Source organism: Malania oleifera, chromosome 1 (assembly GCF_029873635.1).
Source record: "Malania oleifera isolate guangnan ecotype guangnan chromosome 1, ASM2987363v1, whole genome shotgun sequence".
NCBI classification, from domain to species: Eukaryota; Viridiplantae; Streptophyta; class Magnoliopsida; order Santalales; family Ximeniaceae; genus Malania; species Malania oleifera.
Window position 1 is genome coordinate 55962939 of NC_080417.1, and position 11600 is coordinate 55974538.

Below are 11600 nucleotides of genomic sequence, written 5' to 3' on the forward strand. Positions count from 1 at the left end.
TAAACATATAATATAGACTAAGATAATGAGCATATCATAATATTAAAATACTACATGTGCGTTATAAACAAAAATACTTAAACATACCATAATAAACATAAACACAATGATAACAATAATAAATATCCACGAGTAATATAATACGTAATAAATTACTATAATACTATATATACTAAACATACCATATAATAGCATGATACCAAAACACCAAAAATATTATATTACCTAAAATATTAAACTTACCATAATAATTAACATACTAAATGTATCATAATAATAATAAATACATAGTATTACTCAAGATGCTATATTAAAAGTTACCTAAAATACTAAATTATATGCACAATGTTACTTATAAATCCTAAGTTATTAAATACCTAATATGACTAACATGCTAGAATGCACATACAACTATAGTTTTAAAATACCACTACAACTAATCTACTAAAACTCCTAACATGATATATAACACAACCAAGATTCTAAAATACTAATAATATACTATAAAGTTAACCTACAATATATGCATGAATAAAATAATATATAAAAAAAAAAAATCTTGCACATAAGAACCACAACAAGATAAAAAAAAACCCGAAACCTAAGAATACATATTACACATACAACTTAAATATTACGCACTAAAAAAAAAAAATGACAACATAAATTATTACATTTAAATATTACAATTGAAGTCTTACCTTGGCAATAAAAAAGAAAAATCCTACAATAATGAAGATAAACAAATTAGTATTTATAAATATAGACATCCTGAATAAATATGCAAATAAAAAAATATATATATTATGAAATATACCATAATATTAAAAATGCCCCATACAATAACAATAAATATTTAATAATGGTAAAAAATAATAATAATAATAATAATAATAATACAACAAAATTAACTGTCCTAAATTAATATACAAACTACGTAATACTAATACTAATATGGTTAATATAGTATATACACATAGATAAAAAAAATTTAAACTTTAAGTATTAAAACCACAAACCAATACCAATATATACGTATATATATATCAACACTAATGAATATATAAATATATATATGTATACTGTGTGTGTGAGATACAGTGCTCATGAGGTCCGTGTGCGTGTGTGTGTGTACAGGAGATGGCAATGGGTACTTACAGGGGGGGGCCGAAGGAAGGGTTGGCTCACCGGAGTTGCTGGCCACTGTGGCGGTGGTCGGTGCAGAGGTGAAGCTGGATGATTGCAGCAGGTTCTGGTGTTGCAGGGATGGCCGAAGGAAGGGTTGGCTTACCAGAGTTGCTGGGCACTGTGGGGGTGGTCGGTGCAGAGGTGGTTGACGGTTCTGCTGCTGGAGAAGAGCTACGGTGGTGGCTCGGTGGCTGGAACAAGTTGCCGCTGCTGCTGTGTAGTTCTCAGATGGTTGCAGCGGCGGCAGTTGCAGACCCGACGACAGTGATGGGGCTATGAGTGGGCTCGGGGTTTGCTTGGGATTTGAGAGCCGTGAGGTGGCCGGAGGTTGCGGCTGTGGTTGGTGGATGCTGGTAGCAGGACTGCTGCTTCGGATGGAGGCTAGAGAAGCCCGCAGGGGCTGCCTGCTGGTGTTGTGTGGGCGGCTGGCCGAGAGGGGCAAGGGACTGTTGCTGGAGGCTAGGATGGATGGAGGCTATGGTTGTGAGAGGGAGAAAAGAGATGCAGCGAATGGAGAAGAGGACAGGAGTTCTTTAGAGAGGAAGAAAACGAACCAAAAGAAGAAGAAGAAGAAGCAATAGAAAAGAAATCTCTTTTTTCTTTGTTTAGGCCTTTTGCTCGGCTGCGCCCCCCCTTGTGTTCCTTTGTGCGCCCGTCCTTTTATAAAAAAAAAATTTGTGAAAACCCTACAAAACCTTCCTTCTTTGATTTTCTTTTTCTTTTTTCTTTTTTTTATTCTTTTATTCTTATGGTAATAATGAAAAAGGAAATAATAATAATAATAACTATCATAATAATATAAGTATCCATAAGATAATAATAATAATACTACTACTAATAGTAAATAATAATAAATAATTATAGTAAAAATAAAAATTAAGATACTATTGGTAAAATAATAATAATAATAATATTAATAAAGTAATAATACTAATATTAAAAGTAATAAATAATAATAATGATAACATTACTAAAAATAATAAGAATAATAATAGCCAAAATAAGATACTCATGCTAATAATAATAATAATAATAATAATAATTATTATTATTATTATTATTATTATTATTATAATTTATTAAAAACAATAAAATAAATGAAAAATAAAAATAATTATAGTAAAGTAAAAATAAAATAAAGATAATAAAAGTACTAGTAATAATAATAATAATAATAATAATAATAATAATAATAATAATAATGATGATAATAAAAATACTAGCAAAATAATAGTAGAGTACTAATAATATAGGAAAATAATAATAATAAAATAATAATAATAATAATAATAATAATAAAATAAGAGGGGACCCAGTGTTTTATTTGGTTAAGGCAAAAATAGGGTGTCTACAGAGTGTATGGAGGATATTGGGCCACATGTCACCTATTGGTGGCCTCAAAACGAGTCATATAAAGAGTAAAACTTTCCTTTTCTTCTCCATGTTTTTTCACTTCATTTCTATTTCTTCTCTTAGGAGCTCTCTCTCTTCTCTCTCTCCTTATTTCTCCCGAATGCCCCAAAAACCCTAACCTTCTAGATCCCTCTCCTCCCTTTGAAAAATCCTAGTCTTCTCTAAATCTCTCTCCTTACTCCATGTTCTCTCAACTATCCTTTGAAAATCCTTATCACTTTATAGATCCCCCCTCTCCATCGTATTGAACACCTGAAACCCTAGCCTTCCCACTCTTAGTTCTTTCGAATATTTCTGAAAAAAACTTGCTTTCTCACTCTCTATTCTTTCAAAAACCTGAAACCCTAACTCTCTCACCCTTTAGATCCCTCTCTATCTATGTTCTCTTAACACCTAAAACCCTGACCTTGTTCGCTTTCAACTATGGCAAACTACTGAACATCCCAAAGTGTTCCAATCCTAATGGAGCTTGTCTTAACACCCATGAGGGATCTGACTCAGTTTTGGAGGTGGGGTCATTCCTGTTTAAGGGTTTAGGCATGATTGCAGAAGATAAGTATCTTCCCCCCCACTTTTTCCTCTATTTGTTCTTTCAGTATTACTCTTACTATGTGTGATTGTATATGTGTGTGCTTTTTCTTTCCTAATGCATATGGGTCAAATGTTGGTTAGATGTTCTTGTGATTCGAGTGCTATGTTTGATCTGGTGGTTCTAGGGCTTCAAGGTTCAGGGAACAAGGTTTAGGGACGAGTTGACTTGTCTGAATCCTCCCTGTTGGGTTCTTACTGGGTTAACTCGCACGAGTCAACCCGTGAGTTCTTGTGGGCTTAGATAGGCTCCAAGTGGGTATGGTTTTAAACAAATGGGCTTGGGGGCTTTTAAAACATGGTTGGGTCTAGGTCTTTCAAAATGTGGTCCACCTTGGTTAAAAAAAAATGTTTAGGCTTGGGTCATTCTAAAAATGTTGGGCTTAAGTCTCTAAAAACGTGGTTAGACCTTGGGGTTTTAAAATGGGGTTGGGCCTGGGTTTTTTAAAATTTATTGGACTCAGCTCATTTTAAAAACATTGGGCTTGGTTTTCTTTTGAAACACAAGTGGGCTAGGAGGCTCTTAAAACTGGATTAGGCTCAGGTCTTTTAAAATGTATTGGGCTCTGGTCTTTTAAAAATGTTGTGCTTGATTCCTTTTTAAAAGATATTGGGCTTGGGTTTCTTCAAAAAAAAAATGTAAGTGGGCTCAAGTCTTTTAAAATGTAGGTGGGCTTTGGTTTTAGTTTTGGTTCTGGTTCAGTGGGCTAGGTTCAACAAGTTTGGTTTGGGTTATTGGGTTCGGTTTAGGTTTTGGTTCAATGGGGCCAGGTTCAGTAGGTTTGGTTTGGTGGGTTAGGTTCAGTTCCAGCGTGCTAGGTTTACGTTCTGTTTAGGTTCGGGTTTAGGTTTAAACCCAAGTTTGGGTTTAGGTTCCTGCATTCTTTAGAAGGACTATTCTAAACACAATTTCACCTACAGTTCAATATTATAGACTATGAATAAGGAAGGAAAAGCCTATAGTTACCTATTGTCTTCCTCTCCTCCGATCTTCCTGCTCGTGAGTTTGTTAGGTGTTTTTCTAAAGTGACCTTCTGGGAGGTTGGTGTTGAATGGATGCACTAAGGAGTGTGTTCTTCTAGATGAGGGTAGTCTAGCACCAATGGGTGTGCCTTTTAAGGGGATGACTCCAACTTTCGAGAGCCCTTAGGGATTGCAACTACTTTGTGATTTTCTTCAGAACCTTCTCATATTTCCTCTGAAATATCTGCCGATTTGCTACTCTCTCAGCATGTGTCTATCATTCCTCTTTTTTTTTTTTCCAATGTGTTTCTTCACTCTCTCTATTGGCAATGTTTGTGTCCTCCCTCTGTCCTTTTCCAATGTGTGCATCCTCCCTCTCTCTTTCGCCAATGTGTGTGTTTGCTCTCTGCGAAACTTCTCTATTTATAGGGTTGGTCCTAGGTCCACTTAGGCAAGGTCAGGTCCGTCCCTTCTTCCTTTTTTCCTTCCAAGAAGAAATCCGATTGCTGGCTTTCCTTTCTACAATGATGTGTTCCCCAATTATTGCAATTTGGCCGATTCTCCAATCAATGGAGATTCTGTCCGCGAGTCTAAGGAGGGAACATTTCAAATTCTGTTTGATTTTTTCAATATTCCTTTGAAGATTGTTTCCAAATTGGCTTACAGTTGAGGTATCTATTGCACGTGATTGGGATTTTTTTATTTTTCATTTAATAGCTTTTGATTTACTCACTTTTTTTTTTTTTTTTTGTCAAAATTGGTGGACGGGGATCCCAAGAATGCTTCAGAATATTCCAGTGCAAGGGCGCCAATTGAATATTTTGATTTTTTTGTATTTCCCAATGTATTTTGTTGTATTGTATTTCCCTGTATTTTCAATATTTTCTTGTATTTTATGTATCTCATGACTTGGGCACACATCCCTTAGTAAAATGTCTATTGTGCATGTCTGGGACTTTATTCACATATGAAAACAAACGGGAGTTAAAAATTGGGAGTTCACTTAATTTTTTTTTTTAATTAATCCACAATTTGACAAAAATGACTTTATAAAAATCCCTAATAGCAATTAAATTCCCATGACATAGTTTTGAAATAACTTGTTAACATTACTGGGCGATCCAATCAATAGTGGCCCTATTGAGATGAATACTAATTCAGGAACGATGATAAATAATTAAAGATTTAATTTGAATGAACAACCCCTCCTTTAGATCATGAATTGAACTGATTCAACTTAGGACCCTTGCTTGTTTGAAATGGGTGATTTGATTCACAGTTAAGACGATCTAGTAAAAATTAGGATGTCTACAATAGATACTAACCTGACCGCAAGTGGGAACGGGCCCTCGCCGACATTAACAGGCAAATATGGCAAGCCAACTCTAATTGGAGCAAGAAAGGGCATCCGCTTCCATGACCAAACTTGCAGGAGGAATACCACACCTCCAACTAATTGCGCCCGCACATGACCAACCTAGCACATCTCTCTATACAGCCATGCAAGTGCAGCGCTACCCTAGTTATACGCCGACACCCTCTCCAAGTAGCTTAGCAGAGGTAGGAACATAAGTGACACATAGTATTGCGACTTGTTCATGAAAAACAACCTGCACATAAGACATAATATGTACGCTCAAGCGTATCGAAATACATCCCCCTTAGATGCTTCATCAGCAAGATGGGGTATTACCTCGTCCATCTATAACATGGACAAGGATGAGCCAATTTATCTGCTCCAGTCGGTGGGGGGGGGGGGTCACATCCAAGTAGTCTATGACACATCATCTCCTTGTCTTGCTAGTTCATGCCCATAACAACATCTCCATCGACAGATAATCTTGTGATTATGGCAACATCTTCCAACGTTATCATTGCCTCGCCGCAAGGAAAATGATATGGGTATGTCTCATACCTCCAGCGCTACAATAATGCACTAATTAAATGGTCGTCCAAGTGAATGTATCGAATCTGGTTGAGTGGATAGAACCATGCTTATTGAATCCACATAATGCTTCTTAGATAAGCATGCCACATAGTTTCTAATGTGTGCACACACTTACGCCCTTTAAAGGCGTTAGAATGATCCTCCTCACTTGCCCTGTCGAAAGTATACACGGCCCCCAATGTCAATACAAAAGAATAAATTGGACCAAACTCCTTGTCTAAGTGTTAAATATGGTGGGGAGTGTGCAGGCAGAAGAGATGTTTCAGACGAGGAGACTAATGCAAAGCAACTATAAAAGTGATAGTGGACAAGTCATAGTAAGTAATAGTGGGGGATGATGAATGAATATATAAGGGGCCGATTTTGATCTTTTTATGTACACATGCATGCATGTAGGGGCATACAAAATTATTTGAACACCAAACCAACTTTCCAAAAGTCAAGCGCTGTTGTCCCATCCACTTTTTTTTAATGGCAACTATGTCTTATCCTCTCTCCCTTGATGCCTCTCTCTCCTCTCTCCTTTCTCCCCTCTCCTATCAGTTCTAACAGTGTATTGCGTGTCCCATCCCTTTTTTTTTTTTTTAATGGCTGATAGGGCACTAAAATCCACCCCCTCCCCTGACACCCCTAACACACACTCTCTCCCCTTTCCCATCTACACTGATAGCGCGTCAGCATGACCCATCCCTTATTTTTTTAATTTTTTTAAAATCCCAAACATTTGTGTATTTTTCCCACTTTGCTTTATATTTTTATATTTTTATTTCATTTTTTAAATAATTTTTTAAAAAATTATGATAAAATCAACAATGGCAAGAAGGACGTGGAGATCCAAAACTGTGGAGGCCTAAGAAGGCAGTGCCAGCCTTTTAATGCCCACACAGAAACCCAATAATTCTAGCCCAACGTCTATTAACAGAATTTTAGCTTTTAAAATTCCACTAAATATCTCGATTTGCAACTTTATTGATTTATGTTATGAAAACCATAAGGGGTTAATGGCTGTCACCCCTTCGTTTTCCCACCACCAAAAATTCTTTCCCATCCTTATTGCCCTATAAAAGGGCACTTCTCCCTCTCATTTGAATATACATACATACAATTGCTTATATAGACATATTGCATGCTTGAAGTGAGGAGCATATACAAAGGATTAGATAAGAGGAGAGATAGAGAGAAGATAGATACTTTGTACAAGACCGGCTCCAAATCATCATGTAATTCCTCCCAAGAGAGTGAAGTTTTGATCCCATCTGCTTGTGGAGTAGGCATAGCCGAACCATGTAAGATTTGGTCTCGTATTCATTTATTTTTCTTCTCATCTTTATTATTTTATTATTAATTTCTGCATCATTTTATAACACGTTATCAGCATGAGACTCTAACCAACTAACATATTTCTATATATTTTTACCACCTTAATGGATGATTTTATTTTTGTTTATACCGCCTTAATAACTCGTTTTATTTCTGTACAACCTATATATATATATATATATATATATATATAATATTTCAAAAAGATGGTCCTCCTGAAGAGGCTATATATGTAAATCTCTCGAAGAGATAGTCCTCCTAAAGAGACTATATATTCAAATCTTCTGTATATATATTTAATCTCCCGAAGAGACAGACCTCCTAAAGGGTCTATGTATCTAATCTCTAAAAGAGATGGTAAATATTTACCTCCTTGAGAGGGTATATTTTTAACCTCCCAAAGAGATGTTAAAATTGACCTCCTGAAGAGGTGAAACGTTTATCCTCTAGATGAGGTAGTATATTTAACCTCCGAAAGAGGTGGTAAATTATTACCCAATATACTATTGTAAGTTGGAATCATACTTCCGAAGAGTAAAAATTGAGAAAAATAAAATAACATTCCTGAAGAAACATATTTAAGTACCCAGAAGTGTGAAAATAATATTACATTATTATCTCTATTTTATTTCAGCTTTTACATCTTTTTTTCTAAATTGCCTTATTATTGTTAATTTATTCACTTGTCAAACATAAGCAAAATTGAATTTATTTTCCTTGACATCAAAGGCAATTATTATTATCATGGATTCTTGATATTGAAATTCATCTAAATGCAATGAAATGGGGAAATACTATTTTAGATGGAAATGCCACATCCCTGCAAGATCGCACAAAAACCATGATCTTCCTTATGCATGTATATACGATGATGCACGGAAGGTGCATGGAGTGGGCGGTTTATTAAGAAAATATTGTATATGATTATATATATAATCATGCATGGGCTCAGGCGTATTTGCCTTTTCTATTTTATATTCAGTTCCCTATTTAATTAATAATTCTCTCTCTCTCTCTCTCTCTCTCTCTCTCTCTCTCTCTCACACACACACACACACACACACACACATAAATGTTGTCTCTCTCTAATTGCTTTCTCTCTCTTATATTTTTATTAATATTGTATTTATAGAGGAAGAATTAAAACTAAATATATACCTCACTATTAAAGATCCACTTATCCTATGGAAAATTTTTAAAGGATTTATTTGACCATCGGATTTTACTAGAAGCTCGATGTGAATGGTTGCATATGAAGTTATAAGATTTTAAAACAATCAGTAATTATAATTTATTTCCACATAAAATTAGCTTGAAGCTAAAACTAGGCAGTGAAAATATTATTGACAAAGACATGCTTAAAAAGACTTTTACTACTTTCCATCCCACTAATATACTCCTACAATAACAATATAGGGATAGGAAATTTAGTAAATTTTTTGAATTCATATTATGTCTTCTTGTTGAGCAAAATACCGAGCTTTTGATAAAATATTACCAAACTCGTCTAACTAGTTCGACCCTATTCCCTGAAGTGAATATGAACATGTCTCGTGGTAAAGGACGAGGCCATATGTATGATCATGGTCATGGTAGAAATAGCCACTGGCATTGACGTGAGGTTACAATCCCCTGGAAGAGGGATGACCCCTAAAAGAGGAATAACCCCCAAAAGAGGGATGGGCCTCAGAAGCGGGATAATGATCAAAATCAATGACCTAGGCATCATGAAAATGAATACTATAGATGCGGGAGCAATGGTCATTGGCCACATACCTATCGTACACCCAGACACCTGGTAGATCTATACCAAGCCTCTATAAAGGACAACAATAAAGAAGTATAAATTTTGTTGATTTTCTTACAAATCAAAATAATGACGCAATATTTTAAGATATAAAGTAAGCAATATAATATTTGGATTTATTGTCATCTTTATAATTTCTATGCTTAATTATAATAATGGGTTTTAAAAATATGTGTTGTTGTGACGACCCAAAAAATTTCCCTCAATTTCTTTGATACCAAATAATACACAGCGAAAGATCTCCATAACAATTACCAGAGTACTAAAAACTTTTTTTTATTATAATAAAAATCCCAGTATCACAATAAAGTTCTAAACTCATAAAAAACATAAATAAAATAATAACAATTCTAAACAATGACGTTCTACCCCACCAACACTTCTATTGCACACTTTAATTACTGTTATACTCCTCTTGGCATTTAAAAAATAATTGTTCATGATGGGGTGAGACACCTCTTAGTAAGAAGGAATAAATTAGTGTCAGTGTGTGGCAATGAATTTATATATACATACATACATATATATATATATATATATATATATATATTTATAGACACACACACACACACGTATGATTCATTTCTTAATTAACTTAAATGAAATAACAATTTAAACTATTCTCATACCTATACAATTTCATAGGACATATTCTTTTTTTCCAGTTCATAACTCGGCTCAAAAGCCCTATACATATAAATTACAAGTTACATAATCTACATACTTATTAACATTTATTGCATGATTGAGGCGTTTCGTGTCGTCGTCCCTCAATAAGCTATTCATACTATACCCTCGCGAAGTTTGAGGCGTTTCGTACCGCCGTCCCCCAAACTAGCCATTTATACCATCATACTAACAAACACTAGTATGTTTAGGTGAACATTTTTGTCGTGTCGTTTTGTTCGCAAGTTTCAGTTATCCTAAGCATAATTTGTGTGTTATCGTTATTATTAAATATATGTTTCATGGTTTAAGATTATATGTTTCATATTTTAGAATTTTTCTGATTTATGTTATACAATTTGCGTATAACGTGAGGGTTTCTAAATGTATTCGCAAGTGGTAGTGGTACAATGTCCAATCATTCACATGAATACAACATATTATCATACTCTAACTCTGTATAAACTACTGTCATTCTATAGTTCTATATAAAATAATATCATGTTGTAACTCTGTCATAACATCATGTTGTATTAAACACTGTCAAATCATTATTCTATATCAAACACTATCATTATTCTGCATTAAACATTGTCATATCATGTCAAGCTACCATATCCACCATTCTTCCTACATTCTCTGAGTTCGATATAAAACATACTTTGCCCTATATCATCATAAAATGACCTAACAGGCTTACTTATGCAATAACTCAGTTATTTCGCATGCCACACAAAATAGATGATTATTCATATTATAATTTATGCACTGTCATATTTATATTATGTGTTAATCGCATTGCCACAGAATATGAGTATTACTTAACCATATAATATTTTGCCTGGGACAAACATATTTTATTCACCTATTAATTAAGTTCCATTATATCCCAAAAATTATGATATAATCAATTCCTTGCAGTTTAACTTAATTTAAAAATATTCCCAAAAATCAAGTTTAATCAAATCCCCGCAGTTTAACTTAATTACAAAATATTCCCAAAAATTTAATTTAATCAAATACCTGCAGTTTAACTTTATTTCAAAATATTCCTAAAAAATTGATATAATCAAATACTGTAGTTTAATTTAATCTTAAAAAATATTCCCAAAAAATCCAATTTGATCAAATCCCTACAGTTTGATTTAATTCCAAAATATTCCCAAAATCATATACTCAAATTTAAACGGTTAAGTTTCAAAAATAGGCTAACCTAATTTATTCTTCTTACCTTATCCCAATAGTGGTGCCTATGATGCCCAAATGACGAATCCACTCCGGTTAAAATGTTGGTGGCCGAATTTGGAACCTAAGGGTATTTTCCATTCTTCAATCAGTCCACAATTCGCCGAAGAAATTGAGGAGAGAGAAAGGGGTTAAGGAGAGAGAGAGAGAGAGAGAGAGAGAGAGAGAGAGATAGAGAGACATTCAGGGGGGTTCAAAATTCCAATTTCTTGGAATCCTCAGGAAACCTCCTAAGGATTCATTATATATAAAAATATATACATTATTATATTATTATATTACATTATATTATTTAATTAATAATAATTATTATTTAATTTTTAAATTTTAATTTAAATTTAATTTAATTTAGTTTAATTTATTTTTAGGATCATAATGCTAATCAAGTGTAACTATTTTTGGGGTCGTTACATCTCCCCTCATAAAAATTTCGTCCTCAAAATTTGTTGATCAATACTTCTA